A 27,388-nucleotide genomic window follows, 5' to 3' on the forward strand; every position below is an offset into this window, starting at 1 on the left:
TCATCCCAGCAACCCTTTGAGATGAGGTAGGAACTGTCATTTTTCCATTGGTCAGGGAGGAAACAAGCAGTTCGGCCTCAGAATCCCTTCATGTACTTCTCCACTGCCCGGCACAGGATGTATTTCTTTAGAAAAGAAGCTGTGATCTCTTAGCGACTCCAAAGTCCCTTCTAACCTTAAGATTCTATGATTTCTGTGAGTTAGGAATAAAGATAAAACTTATCCAGAACTGTCTAGAGCAGAGGAGAAAGAGCAAGAGAGACAATGTAAATAAATGAATGAAGGAGTGAATGAATAAGAGTGGTCTTAAAAGTCTTCTTCAAATTATTTCCAGTGTATTCCTCCCATGCTTCTTAGTCTCTTTAGGCTAGAGATTTGTGGTACGTTGTTTAGGAATTACAAAGTAGAGTGATTTTCTGTTCTTTTTAGTAGGCAGTGTGGTGAGGTTGAGTCACCAACTAAGGCCACCACATTTAAGAAAAGATGTGATGAACTGAATACAATCTTGTTTCTTTTTGGGTCATACAATAGCAGTGATAGGCTCTGAGTATATCAGTCATTTATGAGCAAATGTAAATGATAATTGCAATATATGTCTCCAAATCTTTTGTGTTTCCTCTGTGTAGTTCTAAAAGTGACTGTAGGGGAGTTCCCTGGTGGCCTAGTGGTTGGGATTCTGTGCTTTCACTGTCTTGGCCCCAGTTCAATCCCTGGTCATGGAACTGAGATCCCGCAAGCCATATGGCACAGCCTAAATAAATAAATAAATAAGACTATAGGATATTCCTTGTGTGGTAATAGATACCTTTTCTCCCCTCCCCCCATTTTTAAAAATTTTCTGTGTCAGGCAGTGTGCAGATAGCTACACACACACACAGCTATCTTCAATTATTGAATAGATGAATGATACAAAGATGTAGCACTAGTGGTTGTAAAAATTAATGCAATATAATATGCAGTTTATGTCAATTGTATCTCAATAAAAGTTCTTAAAGAAAAAAAAATTAATGCAACATATTGCAATAATTAGATAATGTGCCTATTATTACCTAGAGTCTAGCACATAGTAAGTGATTAATAACTGGTTTCTGAATCATGTGTTTTGTGTGTGTGCATATATATGTGTATAAAGCAAGGTAGCATAATACTATATAGATAATACAAAGTAGTATAATACTATGTGCACAATACGAAGTAGTATAATAAATACTGTGTATTAAATAGAAAGTAGATATTGTGTCCATTTTACAAATGAGGAAATTTAGGTTGAGAGTGGTTGTAAGTGTGCTGAGGTCACTGAGGTGTTTGTGATCTAAAAGCCCATGTTGAATTCTCGCCACTGTAGAGTGCTGCAGATCTCTTCCAGTTCTTGGGTAAATAAAATGTTGGTGTTTAAAAGAAAAGCACTTAAAGATTTTTAATGGTAGTTTTCATAACATTTTACAAATTCAGTCTTGGAAGAATTTTTTTCCGCTTGTCCATTTTAATGTCCCTTTTATTTATCACATTTTAATCCTATGTAGTTTGATATGGCTCAGCTTTTTTTTTCCTTTGGCATTTAAAAAAAATTGAGTAAAAGGCATTGATTCAAACATTTCCCTTCCTATTAGGAAGATTCATGGCAGAAGAGGCCTCTGCCTGAACAGGCAGGACTTAGGGAAGGAAACAGGCTCAGCAAGCTGCGGAGAGGAAGGAATGAGGAATGTGTTATCTAATAGCTCGTGGCATCCCTGACTTTGACAAACTAGCAATTGATGAGCTGGGTCACGATCTGCTTAGGATTTAGAATTGAGCAGAGCACCAACTCAAGGACTGTAAATTAAAACAAGCTCTCCCATTGTTTGTAAATGGTGGAAAATTTCTGAAGATTAGTTTAAGAAAACATATGTTATAGTTGGTCTAAGAGTGAATTCTACTTATTTCATTTTCTAGCAGCAAAAAATTAAGGAGGTGGAAGAGACCTTATCTACTCCAGCCCCTCTTGAAGATTTGAGAGGACTGAGGTTAACTAAGGGTACCTGCTAGTAGGGAAGGGCTGGTTTTACACCCAGATGCTTCTCGGCCATCTATGACCTAGACCTTGGTCTCCTACAACTTTCCCATGGCTGACTTGGCCACCGTGGTCACCACATTGAATGACTGTGCTGGTCATGGGAGATGTTCCATTCACCTGATTGTCAAAAACAGTGTTCATCAGGATGGTCTCCTTCCTCGAAGCTGTTTCCAGACTCACAGTAAAGCACAGACTTGTTTTCATTGGAGAATGATTAGCACTCATGTTTTGAAATGGCAGAGAGTGATAGTGGAGGAAGGTTTGGCTTTATTTTGGCAGGTTTTAATCACAGTTCCAGTAACGTCCTCTTGGTTTATGCAGGATCTGACTCAGCCACTGGAGTTACCCTAAATCCCAGCAGAGAGCTGGGTGTCATTCATGACTGCCCCACCGCCTGTGGGAGGGATTTTGTTCACTGGTTGGTGAAGCATTTCCTTTGCACGGTGGTGTAGTAGTGGAGCAGCCGAGACTCCTCCTGAGAATGTCCCCAGACCTCTCAGGGCTTGCTGGTACCCTGAAGACACCTCCTTCACACCACCTGTCACAAAGCTTTGTCACTGTTCATCTTCCAGAGAAGTCTGTGTCTTAGTCACTTTTGTCCTCCAGCATTGAATATTCTGCCCGGACCTAAGTGGTCTTAGTACGTTTTTGTTAAAAGAGTGGATGAGTGAATACAAAGCAGTTTAACTCATGGCTCTTGTCCACATGGGGCTTACATCTTGGATGTGAGAAAAACCTAATTGCATAAAGATTGAATAATAAAACAGGGCAAGATGAAAATCTTAGTGCTGTTACGAAGAGTTATGTGATAAAGGCCGGATGAGAGAAATAGATGCTGTTACTTTTCAGTCCCTTATAGAAGACGTGGGTGAGGGTCTTAGCATCATCATTTAGAAATGTATCACTAAGTAAAAATGATTTAAGCTCTCTGAGCCTCAGTTTCCTCATCTGTAAAATGGAGTTACTGCCATAAGAGTCACAGGGCTGTTACCAGGATGAGGTGGGATTATCTATGTGTAAAGTACTTTGTAAGCTGAATCGTGTTATATAAATGCAGGGTGATGTTATCCTCAAATGACCAACTGAAACAATGGGATAAAAAGTTCAGGAATGCGGGTGTTTAAAAGGTCCAGGAAAAGATAACCATGGATTCTTTTTCAGGACTTTTGCTTGTTAGCAAAATCTGAAATAAACACATGGTTCTCATAATGAATACCAGCCACCTATGGGCCTGGACCAAGGCCTGGATCTGCTGATTCAACTGGGACTTGTAGCTAATGGCCCAGAGTCCCCACAGGCTGGCCTGGCTGTCACTTGTCAAAGTTCTGTTTGTGTCCACTTTCATCCTTTTAATTGATCAGATCATTGAGTGCACTCTCTTCCAATATGAAGGACTTCAGATGTCAGTGCTAAAGAATTTCTTTTGGGGAAGGTTACATAAAATGCTGTTTGGTGACCACTGTATTCCTGCCTGCAAATACTCTGGTATGAATGTTCATGGAGCCATTGAAAGCATGCCTCAGGGATTCTATACATTAATTGTCAGGTCTGGATTCTTTAAAAATTTGTGATAATTAAGTTTTTATTTAAGTTTTACTATTAAAGAGGTAACTTTTTCATAAAAGTTATTATCCAACTTAAAACCATGCAGTGGGAAGCCTTTGAGTATCTTTGTGTACCTCAGCTAAACAAGAAAACAATTATGTTCTGCTTTTTATTCTTTAGTATTATCTTCACCTTTATCTTTCATTGAACAAGAGTTAGTTGGAAAAGGAGAACAGTCTTTTGCTGTTGTCCTTGTTTGTTGTTTTTTTTTAAACAAAACTTCCTATTCTCACATTCTTCTTTTAGTGGCAGAATGAGCTGTGTTAGCAAATTTTCCAGATGATTGTGGTATTTGCAGATGATCTGAGCACAGTTAAAATATTGAACCTGTGAGCTGTGAGATCAAAGTTGGACCCCATGTGTGATTCTGATATTAAGGTACTGAGTTACTCAGAGGTCACCGCAGTGCATATAGGTTTAGCTGGCAGTATTTTCGGTAGGAACAATCTGGACAAGAATTGCTGCTGCTGCTGCTGCTGCTGCTGCTTGTTTCTTTAACATGCTCCCCCCTCTTTCATTGAGAGAGAAAGATTCCCAGAGTTAAAATAGGAAATGCTGGAGTGTTTTGTTGAACTCTACAGAAGGTAAAATGGTGAGTGGTGTCCATGAGCTGCTCAGTCCTTGGATAGAGCAGATGTGTGTATGTGTCAAGACAGATCAGGAGGTGTCTCGGCACCCCTGGTGCTCCCACACCCCCTCTGCACACGACTAGCTCGGCACTTAGCACATTGGGTTGCAATTACTGCGTTAGCTGAGGATCGATTCCAGAGTAAAGGAAGCTAAAAAGAGATGACAATGAAATGCAACATGGGGTTCTGGATTGGATCCTGGATTGGGAAAGTAAACATTGCCATAAAGGACAGACAGTATTGGGACAATTGGTGAAATTTAAATGTGAGCTCTGTCTACTATAGTGGATAATATTATATCAACTAAAAATCTTCTTAATATTATCCTTAGGCTTTGGTCTCATCAGAAAATGCCCTTATTATTAAGAGATGCATGCTGAAGTCTTTAGGAGTGAAGGGACATGATGTCTGCAATTTATTCTCAAATGATTGTCATATGTAAGGTGACAAAGATTAAGAACTGGTGAATCTTGGTGAAATGTATAGAAGAACACTATTTTTTTAAGTAATTGGCTTTTTTTAGCTTTGTTATTTATTTATGTATTTGTTTATTTATTTATTTAGCTGCATTGGGTCTTCTTTGCTGCACACAGGCTTTCTTCTAGTTGTGGCGTGCGGGGGCTTCTCTTGTTGCAGAGCACCGGCTCTAGGTGTGCGGGCTTCAGGAGTTGTGGCATGAAGGCTCAACAGTTGTGGCTTGTGGGCTCTAGAGCACAGGGTCAGTAGTTGTGGCACATGGGCTCAGTAGTTGTGGCTCGTGGGCTCTAGAGTGCAGGCTCAGTAGTTGTGGCTCTCGGGCTTATTTGCTCTGCAGCATGTGGGATCTTCCAGGCCCAGGGATTGAACCCATGTCCCCTGCACTGGCAGGCGGATTCTTAACCACTGCTTCACCAGGGAAGTCCCAAGAACACATGTTTTAAAATGAGAAGTTCAACATGTTTACCTTCTTAGTTCTTGCACTGAAAGGTTGGCTCCAGGAAGGAAGGACCTGAGGGCCTGTGTTTTTTCATCAGCCTCATGTAGGTTGCCAGATAAAATGCAGGAAGCGCAGGTAACTTTGAATTGCAGATGAACCATGAATAATGGGACATATTTATAGTGCTTGCACCAAAAAACAAACAAACAAAATCAAAACTGACTGGTGTCTCTGCAATTCAGAGCTAACTGGGGTTCCTGTACTTTTATTTGCTGATTCTGGCTACCCTGTCTTGAACCAGCAGTGCCCCCAGTAGCGTCAGGGAGAGATGCATCTAGGAGATGCCCTGCTGTTCCAGGGAATGAATGACATGGATTTTCAGAATCCTGACCTGAAGCCTCCTGTTAGATAAAACCCATCATGTTTGAACACAGAGCTGGGACTTTACCTGTTTTGGATTTGATCTCCTCCTCCTCCTGCTGCCTTTGATGAATCTTTTCTCTTTGAGCAGATGTGAGCTGTCTCCATTTCTCTGTAGTTGGTGGAGTCAGCTGAGTTACATTTTATACTAAGTTGCCCACATCCTGACACTCCTGACAGCTTTAAGATCTTCTTGTAGCACACTTGAGTAGAATGGATACTGGAATCTGTTTTGACAGCTGTTGAAAACCTAGACTGTTGCTATAGCAGGTTAAAGAGGTTATTTGTAACACTGGTATTATTCAGTGAACCTTTTGAAAAGATGTGCACCCTGTTCAGGCAAATAGTATTTTATAGAATTTAAATGATTTTGATGTTCATGGTTAAATTATTAAATTTAATGCTCCTGGGATTATACACATTACATACTTTCCATTAATTTTCCCCACCAACGTAGTAATAGTACATTACAATAATCTCTATTACCAGTGCCTTTTAAAATGCAGGTGTAGAGTCTTTAAAATACAGCTAGTCTATTGCCAGCTGTCCCATTGATAACCTTCCCCTAAAAGTGACCTTTGAGCAATTTATAAAGAATGAATATTTATAGTATTTTCTTGTTGAGCTGCTAAAAGAGGAGTCTATGCAAGTAACAGGTGGCTTCAGTTGGCGTGCATTCACTGAAATGTGATTCAAATAAAGCATTGCATTATTTTACCATTGGAATTGTGATTATGTGCTAGACTGACTTCATTTTTGGCAAATTGCATGTCAGTGTTGAGGTTTGGGTTTAGGGTGGCTGTCTTGCGTGTGCAGGAACAGGAGAGTTTTACAGATGAGACATAGCAGCTGAGGGATGAAACGTCCGGGATCTTCTTTATGAAGCAGAGTAATTTTCACCAGAGGAGCTGTTGTTCTACTGGTGGGCTTTAGTTTTAGGGGCAACTCTTCAGATGAACCCTTTCTTCTTAAATGTCCTTTCGTCTTAGGAGAGGGCTCTGTCAAATTAATTATCAGTGCAGTGCTTAGCACATAGTAGGCGCTCATAGTAAAATTTGTTCAATAGGATGAAATAGATAATTATGTTTGGGTTATTATTTCACTTTTTATATGATTTAATTACTTGAAATAGAAGATCTTTCCATTCCTGCCCTTTACCCAATTGCTTGGCAACACAATTGTTAACGTTTTCTGATTAAAATAAATGTTCCAATCTAAGTTTATTTTAGATAATATTATAATATAAAGAATTAGAGGCATTCAATGGATGAAATGGAATTTGTCACAAAAGCTATTTCTGAGAAGTCTATTTTATTATCGTACTTTCTCCTATGTCTGAAAAGATTTATCACATTGTACAAATCAGGTCCTAGCAAATTGGGTAGAAGAGATTTTAGAAAACAACATTTTTATAAGAAGAATTACATTTCTATGGGAGAAAAATTGAAAAAGAGAGATCACATAAATAACCCTTGTAATCTTATTTCTCATTTTATCAAATATATTTGAGTCTTCTTTCCTGCCATCAGTGCGCAATTATTTTTACACACATACACAAAATTAGGTAGATATGTGTTTATCTGCTGTTCTCTGAAAAAACATATTTAAACTACCTTTTAAAACTTAATACATCTTTCATATTTTAATGTATCTGTTTCTTTACAACAGTATTTTTAATGACTGTAGCATTTCACGGCATGGCTTTGCCATAATTTGTTAAGCTGAAACCTTGGACTTGGCCATTTAGGTTGTTTCCAGTGTTTACAGTGCTGTGATAAACAGCCTGCAACACATGCTGATTACTTTGGGATCCATACCCGGAAGTGCAGATTCTGGGTCACACATCCTTACCATTTTGTTTATAGTATATTAACCATATTGTCCTTCTGAAAGTTTGGACAAATGACTGTTCCTGTGAACACTTAAGTATTTAATTCTTGTACACTCTTTTCTACAATGGATATAATTAAAAACAAGCAAAAGAGACCTATTTTTTGGTATGTTCTTATTTTCAGGTACATTTCTTTGATGATTTTTTTTATATTTATGGTCCAGTTAACAGTTTTTATCCTTTCTTTCTGTCTCTTTTTCCATCAGGGCGTTTGTTTTCACTTACTAATTGATGATCACTCTTTATCTCATTTTTTTTTCTTTCCGGTTTTGTATAACATGATTTGATGTTCAGAAGTTTTAGATTTTGATAGTCTATTGGTAGGAAAAGGATTTTTTGAGAGCAAGTGATATTTCTATCAAAAACTTATTCTCTCTTCTGTGTGGTATCATTTAGTTTTCCAGAAGGAAGGAAGGAGGTAACTGTTCAGTTTTAGTTTAATTCCTTCAGAAGAGCTTTAAGTTATTAAAATGTATATAACCTATGTATTAAGAATCAAGATATGTCTGTATTTGCATTGTTTGAATAGTATACCCAAAAGCTCAAATTAATACTTTTATCCTAGAAAGTTCTCATTTTGGAGTTTGGTCTATTTTATATCAAGACACATTGGAGGTGGGACAAGAGTTAAAATGGGTAAGTGATTCATTGTGTGTGAAATTTTCTGAAGACGGTGTAATTTACATACTCATCTATCAGGAATTTCCAGACATGGGGATGGTAACAATGACTGCTGTAGGCCTGTCACAGCTGATGATTTTCTGATTCATAGACACCTACTGGGTCAAAAAGCCTCATGCTTTTCACTCCAGGGATGCAATTTTGTAGCCATATGTGGTATGAATACTTTGGTTAGATTTTCCATGTTGATAATTTCTCTGACCATTCTGTATCAGATTTGTGTTGCCAATATAAGTAGCAAGACTCAGCTGTACCTGAAGTTATTTCAGAAGCCAAGTGATATTAACATCAGTTAGAGCCAGTGATCCTGTGTGGGGAGTGTGCGTGTCCTTCCAGAAGGTAATAAGGTGACTTGTGTCATTCATTCCTTTGCTAATTTTATTTCGTGTCTATTCAAAACTATGTTTTTGGTAAGAAGCAACACCTATGGTGTTAGAAGTTGAGATCCCACAGTATATAAGACAGCCCTTTCCTTATTTTGAAAGCAAAGTTCCATGCTTTAATTTGTTTTAATCATGATAGCTTAACTTTGATTTTCAAAGGCAGGAATCCCCTCTTTCCCTAGATGTCTGTGTGGCTCATTTCTTCATGTCCTTCAGGTCTCTGCTCATGTTTCCTTCTCAGAGAAACCTTCCTGACCACCTTCTCTAAATCCCTTCCCCTGGCTTCTTTTATGCATCATGTTCATCACCATAGGACATATTACATTATGTGTCTGTTCATCATCCAGACCCCATCTAGAAGGTAAAGTTCATGAAAGAAGGGTGTTGTCAGTTTTATTGACTGCTTCCCCATCCCCACCCCCAACGTAGGAAACAGAACAATGAATATAGCGGGCATACAATAAATATTTGTTGAATAAATTAATGCACTGAATATTTGCATGCCTGTGATGTGCTGGCGCTGTAAGTGGTGTCTATCTTAAAAGGGTCTGGATTATAAAAGGTAGGAAGACACTGATTAGACAGCTTTATCTTCACTTTTCCTTCTCCTGAGTGTCTTTGAGTCCTCCCTGCTCCCAGCTGTGTCATGGCCATTTTGTCAGTTGTGCTGAGTCTTTCTAAGGCGTGACATTACATTCTTTTCATGCTTCACTCCAAGTTGACCTCCCCACTTGAGTAACATGAAAACCGAAATGTGGTCAGCTCTTGCATTTGTATTTCCCAGACCCACAGGTAACATGCTTTCTAACAGCTAGCTCAGAAGTAGCCAAAGGCTGTCTTAGGATTTGAGAGAAAGTCAAATATTAGTAAGTGTTCAAGGTTGCTTTTATTATAGTTTTCATTTTTTGCATAATAATCATGTGATTCTGAACTTAAGTTCTTTGAGAGATGCATCATAGAAAGACTTGAAAGTTTTAAAAATTAGAGTTCCTCATCTCAGATCTTCTCTTTCCCCAGTTGCTTCTGTAACTTGTCATTCAAACCTTCTAAGATCTCGGCTAGTGTCTCTCAAAGGCAAAGTGTTAGCACCCAGAGAGGATGGATGAGGACTGTTCTTTGCTTATCACCATTTTTAGCACGCATGATAGGGATACCCAGCATCCTGCAAGACATGAGACAGGAGATAGTTGTGCCCATAAGGAAAATGTCCTGCCCAGGTGCCCGCAGTGTAAATGCTGATTCTTTCCCAGTCCTTCTCAGCAAGGGTGGTCATGGCCTCTGTGAGATGTTGTTGGTTTTCACGTTAGGCGGTGGTGTGCTACTGACATTTAATGGGTGTGGCCGAGGAGGCTAGAAGTCCTGCAATACATGGGGCAAATGCCCACCTCAGAGAATTTCCCTGCTTCTCACTTGACTTTCCAATGTCCACTAGGGAACAAGGAAGTGAAAAACCCTACTGATAATTATCAAAGCATACAATCAAGTCTATAAGCAAAAGGTATTTTTTGCGCAACTTGGCTGGAGGTCTGTATTTTGTTTTCTTCTGGACTAACTTAGAGTCACCTTCTGCATTGGCACCATTACTTGTGGTTTGTAACTGGCTATCAGTTGGTGTGCATAGCTCTTGCGTTCATAGTGATTATAGGATGAGGCGAGGATCTGACCACTTCATTTTGTCTTCTGGAGATCTTGCGTCTGAAAGTGTACGTATTGTAATGTATATGATACCATTATAAATTATTTTTCTTTTATTTCTCCTTTATATTGCAGCTAGGTCATAACATTGATTTATTAGAATTGCCTGTGGATTAGGTTATATTACCTGTGATTTTCATTACAAGATTGTAAAGGGGACATGGAGTCTGATGAGGTTGAAAACCTTTAATCTGACAGCAGTTATATTTCTTACTACTCTTCTATATGAACCCTGCTTCAAACAAAGTCATTTGCTCTGCATCCCACATTTTCTTTCCTTCCACGAATGCCTCAAACTACCCCTTCTCCTCTGAGTTCCTTCCATCTCCCCCTCTGTAAACCCCACCCACCCATCAGAGCCCAGTTCCCTGGGCAGCCTTGTGAAGTCATCATTCCTCAACTACCACAGCCCGGTGACTTTCTATTTTTCTTAACTACTGTAGCACTCATAAGATCTCCTCATTCAACACTTGTCTGCAGCCTGGTGGCATCAGATATCTTTTTATGTTTAAGTTTTCTCCTCAAATAGCTTGCAAGCTTCAGATGGTCCACTTGACTTAGTCTTTTTGTCCCGTGCAGTGTCTAGGAACGCTTGATGTTTCGCCAGCTCTCTCTCACAGGCTGCACTCTCTTGTCTTCTTTCCTTCCCCAAATGTGAATTCTTTCCTGTCATTTTGCTTATTACAGAAGTAAGGCACGTTCATTGTTAAGACATTTATGGAAAAGTAAAAGAAGAAAATAATCATCATCACTGATCTGCCACCCAGAACCACGCACTGCCTATTGTTTGAGAGTGTTTCCTTTCAAGCTGTTGTCTCTATATCTGTATTTTTAACAAAATTAGAATCATGTACTTTACATGCTTTGTATTTGGCTTCCCCCCACTTATTTCACTTAATGTTATATCACGAGCGTTTTCCTTTGTCACTAAATAGTCTTAGGAAACATATTGATATAAAACAGGTTTTATGGAAAATTTTAGGCATATAAAAAATAGAACAATATAATAAATTCCTAATTGCCCAGCATTCAGCTTTAATAACATCAGCATTCTGTCATTCTGAATATGTGGTTTTCAATGGATGCATACCATTTCATTGTTTGGATGCTACATAATTTGTTTAACCATCTCTGTTATAAATTTAGATGATTTCTAGTTCTCTATAATTATAGATGCTTATGTTTTTGTTCTTCTTTCATAATTATTATTCTTGCTTCCTGGTTAACCGAATTAATTTCTTCATGATTAAGTAACTCTGATTATTATTAGTTTGTATGCTGGGATTTTTATTATATTTCATATCCGTGGCTGCTTTCATTGTCATTTTTCTTTTCTCCATCCGTCAAGTATTTCTTGTTCTAGACAAAATGAGTCTCAAATGAATTACAGTAACAAGTTATGTTTCTCTATTCATTTTTTTTAAGAGTTTTTAAAAAAACTCCTGAAAACTGCCAATGTAAAAGAATGGTATTTACTATCTAGATAATTTAAGGGGCAATCACAAGAAGGAAAGAGAAAATGGTTTCAGGAGAAACAATATCTGGTAAATCATAGTCTTTACCCAGTGGAAATTTATTTTACAAATACTTAATTTTGCTTAATTTTGATTGAAAAGTGTCCCCCTCTTATAGGCTGAAATAGTGACTTTCTACCTAAACTAAGGTGCACTTGAACCAGTATGTACAGTGTTTTTATCCATCTTATTTAAATTTGTATTTTAATAAGTATATTTGGTATTAATAAAAAAAAACCAGCATCTTTAAATGGAGAGGACCCACATGCAACTTCACTTTTAAACGGTCTTTCTCAGGCATTGGCGAGAGATGGTTTTCTTAGATATGGCCTGTTGTAAGCTGTGGGAGAATGAGCAAGTGGGGGAGAACTGGATGGGTGGTAGGATGACTAGTTCCCTGTGAAAATGAAGGAAGGATTGCTGTTGCTCTAGTTCTGATGGGATTTCTTCTACAATATCTGCTGAAATTTCTAGACCAGATCATATACAGGAAGATGACTCATGTGCCTACCTACTCTGAGAAAATGTGTGTTTCTTGTATTACAAAGTAAAATATGGTTGCTGTAAAAAAAAGTAGATTTTCAGATTTTTATAATAGATATGTATAACATAGAAAGCAAAAGTCTCCCATAACCCCCAACCCCTCGCCATTAGATGACCACGTTAGCTGTACTGTGTACGCTCATCTTGAGTTCTCCATGCCCATATTAGCATATATTATATGCATAATGTACAGAAAAAATGCTGCCTTTTAAAATGCTTGTGTTAATTAGGTAATCAGTAACTGTCCAGACTTTTGAAGTACAGACAGCACATGCAGTTTTTCCTGGTTAAAGGTAAGATGCTAAGTACAAATGACAGGACAGAACTTGTTAGGCATGGAAAATTATAGCAGAAGGGCAGACTTAAGAAAAGGAAGGAATTAAGAGCCCAGTATTATTATTCAGAGGTTAGATTTTTATCGCTGAATCAGATTTAATTGGTAGTTGTACTTTTTCCCTTGGGAACAGATTAAAATAGTCAGTATGACAAGATGACTAAATCATGAATGAATTTAAAATATTAAACTAGTCTCAGTCATACTAACATATCAGCAACTTGTTGGAGTTAATTTTTACACTGCAATTTAAGTGACACGAATGTCCACTGCCAAGAATAGGACTTTTTTCTTTTAATTTTGTGAACACTGCAAATCGAATAATGCATTTCACAAGGTCTATTTCCAGTTTAGGGCCAGAGTGATTACTTAGATTGCTACTCTAATAAGTGTCTAAATAGTAAAGACAGTAGACTTTTTGTATGTGAAATCCTACTTTGTTCATTCATTTTGAAAAAAGCCTACTGTGTGCCATGAGCTATACTTAGTATTAGAGAGAGAAACTTATGAGACTTAGTTCCCTGACCAGGGATTGAACCTGCACCCCCTGCAGTGGAAGTGCAGAGTCCTAACCACTGGACCACCAGGGAATTCCCTGCTCCTAAAAGTGTTTAATGGGGTTAAATGGGAGGAAAATCGTCCATATAACATGTCTTAATGACACATCTCTTTCAAAATTATGTTTAAATTGTTAACCATCTTATGTGGGCATTTCGAGAAAATATAAGAAGAAGATCTTTGCTCTATGGAGCACATATGATTTCTAGTTTTATTTTTAGTGGAAGGATACCGTTTTTTGCCTTTCGTGTTACTTGTTCCAAAGTGGGACTGCTCATCTAAGGATTTTAGTAATTCAGAACTGTGATTTAAAAATTAGAGTTCACGTAGGGTTCAAGAATTAATACCTTTTCAAACTAGAAAAAATAGTCAAGGTAGCCTCACTTCTTTCCCCTGTGGAATTAGACTTACAGGTCTGGAAGGGAGGGATCTTGATCTTGTCTGTTTAATCATAAACAGAGTGTATATGAAATGGGAAGATGTGTATTTGATATGGGAAGTACATCATAAGTACATCATGGTATGTGATATGGGAAGATGTGTCAGTCAGGTCCTGGCAGGAAAGAGATTGGCTCCCTCAAAAGGGGTAATGGAGGAAATAGAGGGACTCCTAACAAAGTCAGAAGCAGAGGTCAGGTAAATCAACAAAAATTGGCAAAGCATCCTAAAGTTAACAACAGAAAGCCATTACCACTCCTTGGTCCTAAGGAGACAAGGACAGGGAGAATCTTGTAATCTTGTAAGAGGTTTAGCTGTAGGAAAGGGCTGCCTGACAGGAGCTGTGGCCTTTCAGGGGAAGATTGCAGTCACTGTCAAGGCAGCCCAGCAGAGCAGGAACTGGGGGATAAATACCCCAGCCTTTCTCTTTTCCCTCCCTTTGGTTTCTTGCTGGCCATTCCACTGGATGACCCAAGTGAACCTCAGAGATCAGGGAGCCAAGAGATGTAGTCTGAGGAGGGTAGCCTCTTGGGTCACAGAGCAAGGTAAGAAGCTGGGGGGGGGGGGGGATGGATCTGGAGGGGCACATGGAGACTATCCAGCTGGGGAAGAAAATCTTTAAGTTATGAAAAGTAGCCTTCCCTGTTCATAGGATTCCTGTGTTCATTTGAAGGGTTAACTGGTGTGCTTCATTTGTTAGGATTTTATTGATTGCAGACTAACCTCTAAATCAGATGTTGTGAAAGGGAGCCCCATGCAGAAATGCTTTGTTTGGGTCACAGTATTTTCTTTAAAAAAAATTCTGTGTTGTCTTTGGGGAGATTCACATCAAAATCTGAGTTTTGTACTTCTTTTGACAAGTGGAAAATTTGGTAGCAGTGAACATGCATTCCTATATGGAAGCAATCTGTTAAGCTTCGTAGCAGCTGCCCCTTTAGACAGCTAGGAACACTTCACTTTGCCTCAATCCCCACCACTCCCTGTTGGGGTGTTAAACCCATATTGCTTCTGCCTGGTCCCTGTGGACGTTTGAGTTCGTGACCCTGGCTTTAACAAAGCAATTTAGAGAAGGAAGGACAGATGAGTCACACTTAATCCAGAAAGAGAATGAACTCTGTCTTGGAAGAATACACATTTTTCTGCAAAGGAAAAAGAGATGCAGGGAGACTGATCTTGTCCCTAGGGACACAGTCTGAGTGTTTGTGAGACTAACTAGGAGAAGGTTTTTTGTGGATGAATGAAGTTCAGTCTTATTGTTTTAGGTCAGTCTCTAAGTTTGCTTTAAAACTTTTAATTCTTTTGCATAGAGCAACAGTTGTTGCATGGCATGTGTTCACAGCCTGTCCTTTATTTCAGTGCAAGGGCATGCTAGCCAAAGAGAAAGGCTGAGGTGGGGCCCTGGGGGTTTTGAACCAGAGGGAAGATGAGGAGACTCTGGAAATGGGGAGAGGAGCCTTTTTGCTCTTTGGTCCCTTCTTTTCTCCTAACTGCTGCTCTGTCCCTTCACGAGAGCTGTGTACATGCTGGGGCCCGAGTGAATGGACTCAGAGTTCCCCTTTGCTTAGCCTAAAGATTGTCTGACTATGTTATTTTTTAAATTGTAGTAAAACATACATAACATGAAATTTACCATTTTAACCATTTTTAAGTCTATAGGCCAATGGAATTAAGTACATTCACATTGTTTTTCCCCCCCTCATTTATTTATTTATTTATTTATTTTGAGGTACACCAAGTTCAATCATCTGTATTTATACACATATCCCCGTATTCCCTCCCTGCCTCGACTCCCCCCCACCCTCCCCATCCCAGTCCTCTAAACATTCACATTGTTGTACAACCATCACCACCAGCCATCTCCAGAACTCTTCATCATTCCCAAAGGGAAACTCTGTGTGCATTAAACACTAACTCCCCAGTCCCTCCTTCCCGAGTCCCTGGCAACCAGCGTCCTGCTTTCTGTCTCTATGAATCTGACTACTCTGGGTACCTTATGTAAGTGGAATCATCCAATATTTGTTTTTTTGCGTCGGGCTTATTTTATATAGCACAGTATTTTCAAGATATATACATGTATCAGGATTTCCTTCCTTTTTAAGGCTGAATGACATTCCATTGTATGTACATAGCACAGTTTGTTTATCCACCCATCTGTTGATGGACATTTAGGTTGTTTCCACCTTTTGGCTATTGTGCATAATGCTACTATGAACATAGGTGTACAAATATCTGTTCAAATCCCTGCTATAGGTGTTTTTAAAAAATTTAATTAATTTATTTTTTTAGCCATTCCACGCAGGATGAGGGATCTTAGTTGCCTGACCAGGGATTGAACCTGTGCCCCTTGCCATGGAAGCATGGAGTTTTAACCACTGGACTGTCAGGGAAGCCCCAGCTAGTTTAAATGTTACCTAAGTAATTTTTAAACATTACATAAGTAATCCACGTAAAACCCACACAAACTGTAGAAAACTTGGAAGATACAGCTAAAATGTAAAAGCAAGCACAGATGACCCTCGCATCAAGGATGATGATGTCAATGGTAGCATGCGTGCGACCTTCACTGTGTGCAGGGCTCTCTGCTAAATAAATGCCTTACCTGTTTATTCCTCTTAATGGCCTACAGGGCAGTCATGATTGTTCTTCTCATTACAAATGAGAAAAGTAAAGCACAAAAAAGGTTAAAATGCTTAAGATGATACACAGAAAATGGCACATCCAGGATTCAAACTCAGGCAGTTTGGTTCTGGAGTCTTTGCCTAATATAACCGTTATGTTATCCTGTCCACCAAGGCTGATTGCAGCATAGCCACAGCCTCTGAAGTTGTCCTCTGCAAGTATGTAAATACAGCTATGTGCATACACGCAATGAGGTAATACTATATACACCCTATTTTATCATTGGCTTTCGGTATTCAGTAATAAAAGCAAGCGTCACCATCTTTAATGGCTATGTAATGGCCAATCTTATGATGATATCGTGTTTGTTAAATATTGTTATGATAGAAAAAAAATAGTTTTGTCTCAGTTTTTCACTATTATAAAATACTGTGCTGTACCTTTTTTTAAAAGATTTATTTGTTATTTTCTTTATTTTTGACTGCATTGGTTGCTGTGCATGGGCTTTCTGTAGTTGTGGCAAGTGGGGGCTACTCTTTGTTACGGTGCAGTGTGCGGGCTTCTCAGTGCGTTGGCTTTTCTTATTGTGGAGCATGGGCTCTAGCTGTGCAGGCTTCCGTAGTTGCAGCACGCAGGCTCAGTAGTTGTGGCTCACAGGCTTTAGAGCACAGGCTCAGTAGTTGTGGCACATGGGTTGAGTTGCTCTGCAGCATGTGGGATCTTCCCAGACCAGCAGTTGAACTCGTGTCCCCTGCATTGGCAGGCAGATTCTTAACCACTGTGCCACCAGGGAAGTCCCTGTGCTATACCTTTTTTATACACATATTTTCAAAGGCTGATCCTAATCTTTTCCTTAGGAAAAATTGGTTTGCTCTGTCAAAAGATATTTTTTATCTCTCATGTTCTCTTTATAAAAATTGCTTTATTTTTCCAATTTTAAAAGAAACACAAGCTCATGGCAAAAAATAAGTAAATCAAGACAAAGCAGAGAAGAAAATAAATAACCTATAGCTTATGAGTATAAACAACACTGTCAGGAACACCCTATTACTCACACTTTTGTGCACTTACCCTGCTTTCTTTAGCATAAATTCCTAGGAGAGGAATTGCTGGGGTAATCCACATTTACATTTTTGATAGACATTCACAAATAATATACCAGTTTTTAAGATCTTTAATTTCTGTTGTCACATTAACCTCTACATCTGGAGTAATAGCCACTATTCGAAGAAGTGAGGACTCAAATATGGACATACATAACCCAGCACAAAGTCAACTTGTTATATATAAGTCAACCTGTAGTGTGACAGGAACACACTACATTTTTATCTACTAGTGCCATCATTATAAATATTCTCAGCACTTTAAATTATCTTTTTTAAACTACAGGTGGGATAATTGGAGCTCATAATTTTTTAAATGTTTAATCTTTATTTTTACAAGATTCTTCGAAGTAAAATTTACATGCAATAAAATTCACCCATTTTAACTGTACAATTCAGTGATCTTTAGCAGATATACAGAGTTGTGCCATCATTACCACAATCCAATTTTGGAACATTTTCATCAGCCTGTAAAATATTCTTTGTGCCCACCCTCAATTTCAGGCAACCACTAGTCTACTTTCTGTCTCTGTTGTCCTGTTTTTAATGTAAATGGCTTTTAATATAAATGGAATCCTACAATATGTGGTCAGGTTTATTTCACTTAGCGTAATGTTTTCAAGGGTCATCTATGTTGTAGCATGTATCAGTATTCCATTCCTTTTTTACGGCTGAATAATACCCCACTGTATGGAAATACCACCTCTTGCTTACCCATTCATCCGTTGCTGTGCAGCCCCAAAATTTTGCATAAAATCTTTTTTTCTTTGTACTACGAGATTATTAAAAAAAAAACTGTAATGCTTGAGTTGTATCAAGAGAAACGGTCTCCAATTTCTATGATAAAAGATTTAGAATTAGAAGAATTGAGTTCTAATTATGGACCAGGTATTTCTCTGTCTTTATGACCTTGGACAGGTTACTTGGCTTGTCTTAATCTTCTCTTCTATCCAGTGGGGAAGAATGCCATAATTGACTCACAATATTATCATAAGAATTAAGTGAGATAATATGTAGGTGAAAATATAGAGTACTTTGTAAACTACAAAGCAATATACAAATATACTGATATCATCAGTTAACAATGATAATACTATTCCTAAATTTTCCAGGTAGTGTTCCTTCTGATTAGTCCTCAAATTACAGATTAATTAGTTGGGTGGACATCCCATTAAAACTCTGTACCTCGTTTCTTCTTAAAACACTAGGGTTTCTCCATCTGAACTAGAAATTTCAGGAGAATTTATGGACTTCTAGTCTTGGATCTTGGAGAGAGGATACATGTACTCCTGCATACTCCCAGATCATTAATCCTACTTTTAATTCTGCTCTAAACCTTGTACTACATCATTTCCTAATGCCAGACTGGAGTGAGTAATAACAACCTTTTGGCAGATCAGATTTCAATTTTAAAATCCAGGAAGCAAAGCTGTGTCTTGGCCTTTCTTCTTTTTAAATTATAGCTAAATGTCCCTTTTCTGTTTTTAGGCAAGTGAGGTGCCTGGTTCCTGCCAGACCAAAGGGGAGCCAGGCCCTCCTCTGTACAGATCACTGCTATAAACCCAGGCAGTCTGGTGAGGCAGCTACTTAAGAAATAATATTGCAGCATTCAGGTGTGAACCTGAAATCAGGATCTTTGGAAGACATTTTCCAGGATGTTGTTTTTGTTGTTGTTACGGGTTTTATTTTTCTGTTTGTTCCTAAAAAAATCTTAAGTTCATCCAGTACTTCCATTGACCCAGCTGCTTGGAATCTGGTGAACTATCAACAAGATGTAACTTCTCTCAGAATTTGTTCTTTTGCTGGAACTGTGCCGCAGTGTTTTTGTGATCAAGTTAGCCACCAGAGAACCCCTGCCTTTTACCATCTACAACAGAGATGATTTCTCTCTGTTGCCCAGAACTTTGGGCTGGTATCTCTCAAGTAACTGGTTTAGCATGTGAAGCTTATTAAAAACCTGCTGCTGACAAATAACATGGGTCTTGCCTGGAGGAGCTATGGTAGAGCCCTTTTCCTGGTAAGATTTCAAGGCAGGGGCCTTCCATTTTCTTGGCAGAATATCAGCCATCAGTATCCACACACTGCATTTGAAATGCTTGTCAGCAACCTTAATCCTTCCTTGAGGAAACAGTCTGCAGGGCAGGTTGGGCATCAGTTACTCCAGTTCTCCAAGAGCTACCATTTTACCATGTTAGCACCGAAGACAAGTTTGCTGAGACTACGCTAACTCAGCTATGCACAGATCAGGGTTTCAGCATCTGGGCTTTGGCTTCTTCCAACAGTTGAAGGAGGAAATGGCCACCTCGCTTCAGCTGAAGTCGCCTTCCTTATTTCTTAGCTTATTTTATGGAGGGACTATGCCATAAATTCTTCTTTGGGCTCAGCAGTAGAAAATGGACCGTCCCTCCTAACAAATCCATCTGCTTCCACGTTTACGGAATTGAGAGTTCCTAACCTATCATGTTTCCTTTTTAGCTGTGGTTTCCTAAGCTGAGAGCCAAAATTAGTGCTTCGTTACAATAACTCATCTCTATTTCCTGGTAGTTATCTCTCCTTTCTTCTATGTGGATTAGCTCTTCTTTCCTTTACTTCAGTTATCCTGTACATGTGTTTATTTTAAGCAATTTTAAATCCTTTATGGAAGTAGGTAGAGTTCAGATTATAAATAAAATGGCATCACTTGCATTATTGTCACAGTCACATTATTGATTTGGTTTTGGTGTTAGTCTCCTGCTTCCCTCTGAACTTCTTTATCCTTTTTGATTCATTCACATTTGGATAGAGATGAAAAACAGGAATGGGGCAAAAAAGGAATATGATCCTCAGCTGAAGCTGGGCAACATTTTTATAGTTGAAAGTATAAAGTTATAAAGCCTACTGTGCTGGTATTTTTATTTTCATGTAAATCAAAGAGTCATTACTTGTCTTAGGTACAATATAAGAGTTAGAGTAATTGGCTACTGGATTTTGTTGAGGTTAAGTAGTGGACCTCACTCACGGCCCAGGGCTCCCCCGGAGCCTTTAGTATTAGAATTTGTAAAGCATTTTTTAGTTGAATCGCGTGTCTGGGTGTAGAGTTGTTGTTTTAAGCATAAACCAAGGTTGATGACTTGGAGAAAAAACTCAGACACTCTTATGTCACTTTCCATAAGAACTGGTATGGGTGCTGGGGTTATAAGGCTAGTCTGGCTAGAGTGACTTAAAGACTTTAGGATAAGAGGATGGTTCTGGGTCATTGGAAAAAGAAGAAAACTCCAAAGGCATCTGGAAAGAATGATGGAGAGAATATCAAGGAAAACAATATAAAAACAAAGGGGAAAGCAAGACAAAGGCAGCAGGATCCTGGGATCCAGGTAGTACCAGAAACTTCCTCTCTTCTTCCTTTAAAGTCTCAGCTGGACCCAGAGAGGCTTGTGGTTTGGAAGAGGGATGTGGAAGTGAGTGGTCATAGCTTAGGTAACCATGGAATCAGCAACCCCTTTACTTGGAACATCTTTCCAGGTCTGGACCATTCCCTTAGGATTAAGTGGAAAATTGCTGTTCAAAGGAGAAGCACATCCATGTACTGCTATGTTATTTTAAACTAGAATAATGTATTTGCCTATTGCTAGAAGATGCCTACCCCACCCCCCACTTTTAAACTAGAAGGGCACTGATAGTGGCTTCAGGGATGAAGATACTTCCCTTGTGTCTGTTCTAGTCAAGTCTCCTCTCGTCACATGAAACAGAGACCAGCATGAGCTGGCTTGAGGAAATGGGGCTTTATTGCAAGCATACAAATAGGTTCTCATGGGAATGACATGAGACTCCCATGAACAGAAACCTCTCCAGCCTCAGAGGAGCTAGAATTGAGATGATTTGGGCATTCAAGACAGCTACATTCTGGATTTCTCTCTTAGTGCATCATGTCTGTCAGTCCAAATGTCTAGGTCCTTTTTGCTTCAAGTGCAGACTGGGGACCAGCAGTATGGACGTAACCTGTGATCTTGACAGAAATACAACCCTCCCCATCTGAATACGCATTTTAACAAGACCCCCCCAGTGATTCATTTGCCCATTAGAGTTTGAGGAATACTGGTGTGGTCCCTGGCTACTTATAGTTTCTTTTCATCGAGTGCCAACCCTAATGTCATCATCCTGGATGAGGGGGTGGGCTGGGCCACATGACAAGCGTGAACATCGCTGGGGCCATAGGAGGGAGAGGCCAGGCCAGGCACACCGTATACAGTGCCCATGACTCTTGGGCTTTCCTTTAACTTGTAGCATCTCTGTCAGGGCCCTGGTGGTTCGCAATTGCTAAGACAAAGTTGATAGAGAAATCTAGTGATTTATTTAAAAAGAAATAAAACTAGTTGTAGTGCCATTACTACTTTAAAATATCATTGTTTTTTATTTATTTTACTTTCATTAGCCCAAAGATAATTAAACCTGAGAACACTGTAGAATATGTATAATTTAGTTGTACGAATATGAGTTTTAAACTGACATAAATGAGCTCTCTGGTAATTTCAAAGCAGCTACCTTTTGCTTCAAGCTAGTGGAAACTAATCAGTGCTAGTGTTTACAAAGCTGGTGGTGCCTAGCTCTGTCTGGAGTCCATGTGCATAGCTTGGCTCCCATCATGCCCATTGGCCTGTGAAATTGATTTTTTTTTTAATGGTTGTATGGGTATTTGGCCTATAGCCAACTGTATGATTGAGCAAGTGAGTCCTGTTTTAGTACAACGCTGTGGTAAGTAGTTAGACTATTCAGGGACTGGTGTATGTGGATCAGTCATTCCAGGGACACTTAAGATTCTTTTATAATTTGGTACTGGGTTGGCCAAAAAGTTTGTTCAGGTTTTTCCCAAACCCAATACATTTGGTAAAGGCATCTTTTAAAAAGGGAGATCTTTTCTACTTCCGTTATTTTATTTTAAAGGATTTTTTTTTTACTTCTTAAAAATTTATTTTAATGTTTTACTAAGACAGTTTTTAAGACCACTTTAAGGTTCGCAGGAAAATTGAGGGGATGGTACAAAGATTCCCCGTAGGCCCCCTGCCCACATACACTATTTTTCTTTCTTTCTTTTTTTTTTTTTTTTTTTTCTGAGTGATTTATTCCCTTAGCTCATCCTTGCTGACCACAGTTGTTTCGGGTATGGTTAGCTGTTTGCTGCTTGCTTGGCTGTTCCAGTTTTTGGTGTTTCAAGTTGCTGATTTCTCCCTCTTCAGTAACTGTTTCATCAAGAATGGTGGATTTCCATAATGTCTTTTAAATAGAATATGTCTCTTTAAGGCACATTGTACATGTCTCTCTGAACTTCTTGAAGACACATAAATTAAATCTGTATCTTTATTGAAGCAATTCAGGTGATGGGAGTCTCCTGAATCACAAGGAAAGGAAGAACCAGGGCTGGTGGCAGGTAATGGAGACACTTAGGCCACTCTTCTGATGTACAAAGTGAGCTTCCAGTGCTAAGAACACTCCCAGTTCTCTGAAAATACACTAAACTATTAGTAAAAATCATTTTTCTTAAAAAAAAAAAAACAACCTTCCAGTTCTGAGTAAGGAGTTGATGGTGTGTCTGCACAAGGTGAAATTTTATTTTGGGAACATTGTTGTAAACCCAGTAGATTAGGTGGTCTTCAATCCCTTGTAGTCTGAAATTTTATGAACTCTTACAAACATTGTTTATCAATCCTAAATGAAGAGAAAAAGAGCTCCCTGCCTTAAATTTATATTCTATCTAATATGCACTTTTAAAGTTTGAGTATCTGTTGCACTTCTGATCTTTTCTTAAATCATGAAACCTATCACTCATACAAAAGAGTATATCGTGTTTATGTACCATTAAAGATTAATAATCGCCTCTGCTCCTCAACTGAGAAATAGAGCATTGCTAGTGTCTTTGAAGCTGTCTCTGCTAATGTGCATTTCTAGGCCACTTCACCATGTACTGCAGTGTCTTATTTGTGAGCAGTAGCATCAGTGGGTACCACGTAACAGTGGCCCAGCCATTCTTCTCCATGCCCAGACCTTTTCAGGTTTGCATTCTGTCTGATTCTGGACTTAAGAACAGTTAAGTTTTACCACTTAGAAACTGATCTTTAATAAGCTAAGTATCCTTCTGGAAAAGAATAGCGTCGTTTGTGATTTTAATTTTCCTGTTCACATGACAGTTACAGCAGCGGTAGCTTCCCTGAGCACAGGATGAGTATCTGTCAGCTTGAGGTTCTACTGCAAAGAAAGTCAGGAGCCGGGATGCTGAAAATCCACCCAGGCCCCAGAGGAAGCGAAAGACCGGGAGAGCATATCTAATGGAAACTATCTTTAACGTGTCAACGTTAAATCCAGATAAGGTGGCATTATTTCCTAAGCGCATACTAGCAGCATTGAAGTCTACACTTTCATTTGTGACGTGGATTTTCTGTTGCCATCTGTAATTCCAAGGAGGCAAGATTGGATGCATATATTTAAAAAATATGTGCTTTGGTGAAAAGCAGAGTTTTGGAAGCAGAAGAGTGAAGGACACTGAGTAGCTAGTACATTGCATCACTTTAAATAGGAAGGGAAGCCTCACGGTGATGCAGATGCCTCATAGGACAGCGCTCGGGAGGCCCCATAGAATGCCCATCCTGCTGCAGGTTTGGGCCCACGTCCAAACGTGCTGGTTCCTTTTTAGAAATGACCAGAGTTGACACTGAGTGGGTGCTTGCTGTGTGCCAGGCATCGTGTTCAGCACGGCCTTTCCCTGTATCATCTCACAACAACTCTGTGGAGTAGGTGCCATTATGTGAGGAAACTGAGGCCCAGAGAAGCTGCAGAAGCTGCCAGGGCTGCATTACTTTGATCAGTGTCTCTGCTAGAGTCTTGTAGAGAGAGGATTGCACGGGGTAACGAGGGTGAGTTCTGGGGCAGACCATTTGAGCTCATGCTGCACTCAGCCTCTTGCTAGCTCTGTGACCTCGGGCAAGTTCGCTTAACCACCACATGCCTCAGTTTCCTCATCTGTAAAACAGGGATAATAGCCTTTCCTTCCTCCTAAGGTGGTGCTTAGGATTAAGATGTAAAGGCTGTAAAAGCACTTGGTCCAGTGCCTGGCATATAATTCATGCTTAGGAAAGAAGAGCTAATTTGCAGAACGTGGAGAGTCAGTGTTTGTTTATAATAGAGTGGTTAGAAAATATGTAGAAATAAAATACCACTATCCAAGCACAACTTCTGTTCATATTTTGCTCTGTTTTCTTCTGTGCTGTTTTTAATATCATTGTGATCATAATCATAGTCTATAAACAGTTTTGCCCCCTTTTATACTTAAAATGATAACTGAATGATGATATGAGTATTATCACTGTAATATCTTTACAAATATAATTTTAATGGCTATATAATTTCTGTCCTGCTCCATTGCTTGGTATTTGACTATAATTAATTTTTTCATAAAAATCTTTGTGAGTAAACTGTATTTTCCTAAAATAACTATACTTCAATAAAAGTGGTTAAAAAATAGATTGGGTCATTAAGCACACACACATATACATATAACTTTAAAAATCTATTTTTCACGATAGACACTTTCCACTATGACTGACTTTATGTAGACTTTTTAAGGAATTCATGTCTTTATAACATCCTTGTTAAATAGTTAAAATCAAGTTATCCTCATTCTTCTGACTCTCTGGTAAAGAAACAATAGCACTTAACTTAGACTAAAACTATAATGAACTCATTTTGGCATTTACTAGGTGCCCATTTTTACCTTAGGATTGGTCTAAGTAAAAAGTTGGCCAAAAAGTTCATTTGGGGTTTTATAACATCTTACGGAAAACCTCGAACGAACTTTTTGGCCAGCCCGATACCAGGAGGGTGAGGAAATTATAAATGTAAGTTTAAGGATCAGCCCCACCTTTTAGGAAATAGAAAACGTGTCCTTTCTACTGTAAGGAAAAGAGCTCAGACCTCTACATGGCTTAGTTCTGGGGGGTGTATGTGTGTATGTGTGTGTGTGTGTGTGTTCGCACATGCTTTGGCAACACTGCTTCCATGCCTCAGGCAGGCTCACGTGTAGTTTCCAATAGTGAGAGCTCAAGACTGGAGAGTACCTTGCGATCCTGGTTGCCCATCACAGATTCATATGATGTTACTGTTTACAGGCTGTTTGCAGAATGTTGCTTGGGGCTGCTTAATCTGTGGCATGTGCCCGCTTCTGACGCGTCCCTTTGTGGGAGGCCGTGCTGAGCCTTGGCAGGCCGTGTGGCCCCTGCACAGTCAGGCCGGCCCAAGGCTGCTTCTCTGAGGCAGCCACAGCAGCCTCAGAAGGATGAAGGGCACAGGCCCGGTTCGGTGTCCGTGTTCTAGAAATCATCACGAGACCATCCGCATTCATGCAGCACATTTCTTGGGGATTTTCTGTAAAATGTTTTTTCATAATGTCTGTTTGAAAGGCTTAGTTTTCAGAGTTCAGAGAGATTTAGTTACTTAGAAAGTTCTTCATTCACCAAGTTGCATGATACCTGGCACTGTGTTTTGATATCCCCCTCTTGTAGTCCTTTAGTTTCACGGCTGAAGAGAATCTCGAGTTGGGTTTTTCCTCACTGTGGAAATGCTGAAGAAGCTGCAAGGGTGGTCGACGCATCTTCATGTATTTGCCGACGTTGTCTTTGGTGCTACCCAAGAAGAGAGAGCACCTGAGTCTAATTCTGGGGGAAAGTCCTCTCTGGGCTGTATATTCCTTCTTGCCTGGTGGGATGTGGGGGTCAGAGGGTAGCCTGGCCAGTGGAGAGTCCACAGATCTGAGGGAGTGACTCTTACCCGAGCTGGGTTACCTTTGGAGTCAGGAGAACACAAGGTCTCAACAGAACAAGATATAAAGGAGAGACAGGAGTTTAGTGACACGAAGGTTATCAGGCTGGAAAGTGGTATCAGTGGTGGAAACAGGGTATGGAGCTAAGGTCAGAGAATGGAGCAGAGAGCCTGGGTTATGTCATTCCAGTGGACATTCCTGAAGGGCAGGTGGAAAGAGCTGGGGGTGGGGCTTAAAGAGCTCCATGTCAGAGGGAAGCTCCTTACAGGAATGTGCAGTCGTGGGAGGGAGATATGGTTTCCATTTAAGAAGAGGGGCTGGTTCAGGCTCTGAGAAGAGAATGGAGTTTTGGACAATGTCTATGGTAGGAGATAGTAAGAAGTGTATAAGAAGAGGGCTTCCTAGGTGGCACAGTGGTTAAGAATCCGCCTGCCAATGCAGGGGACACAGGTTCGATCCCTGCTCCAGGAAGATCCCACATGCTGAAGAGCAACTAAGCCCGTGCGCCACAACTGTTGAGCCTGCACTTTAGAGCCTGTGAGCCACAACTATTGAGCCCATGTGCGGCAACTACTGAAGCCCACACGCCTAGAGCCCACGCTCCTCAAAAAAAGAAGCCACCACAATGAGAAGCCTGCATACCACAACGAAGAGTAGCCCCGCTCAGTGCAACTACAGAAAGCCCGCACACAGCAACGAAGACCCAACATAGCCAATAAATAAATAAATTTATTAAAAAAAAGAAGTGTATAGGAAGAAAGAGGAGTCACAAAGTTAGGAGAAGCAGCAGGGCATCCTGCAAGCCAGGCAAGAAGAACTCTCAGTTAATAGCATCAGTTAAGACCTGAATCTGAGTCCTGGACTTTGCCATTACTATGTGGCCTTAGTCAAGTTACTGAAGCTTCCTGGACTTGAATTTCTCACCAGCCAATTGGGGATGATTATAATACTCTCCATACCTGGCCAAGTCGTACTGTGGATCAGAGGAGATAATGTATTGGAAAGTACTTAATACACTGAGGTGTCTCATACAAAACTTAGAAAATCTGCTTTGAGTCCCAGTGTCTCAATTTTTGTTACACCCTGTCTGATTTTAAAGATTCGCATTGCACATGTGTTTTTATCATACGTTCTCAGATATGTATTGAAAAGAAGTGGGGCATAAATAATAGAAAATAGCTTTCCTCTATATCCGGCCAGCAAACCTTGGAAAATGCTAAG

At 39.6% G+C, this 27,388-nt stretch overlaps 1 protein-coding gene and 1 non-coding gene across 6 annotated transcripts in view; one reads left to right on the plus strand and one right to left on the minus strand.

The window, feature by feature from the left end:
* The window catches only part of SAMD4A (sterile alpha motif domain containing 4A), a 210,630-nt gene that overhangs the window by 12,214 nt on the left and 171,028 nt on the right, over positions 1-27,388 (plus strand). The gene's annotated exons all lie outside the window — the stretch shown is intronic.
* On the minus strand, positions 13,182-13,254 carry TRNAG-UCC (transfer RNA glycine (anticodon UCC)). The gene has a single exon. It is a non-coding gene; the product is annotated as a tRNA-Gly (tRNA).

The sequence above is a fragment of the Hippopotamus amphibius genome, chromosome 4 (assembly GCF_030028045.1).
Source record: "Hippopotamus amphibius kiboko isolate mHipAmp2 chromosome 4, mHipAmp2.hap2, whole genome shotgun sequence".
NCBI lineage: Eukaryota > Metazoa > Chordata > Mammalia > Artiodactyla > Hippopotamidae > Hippopotamus > Hippopotamus amphibius.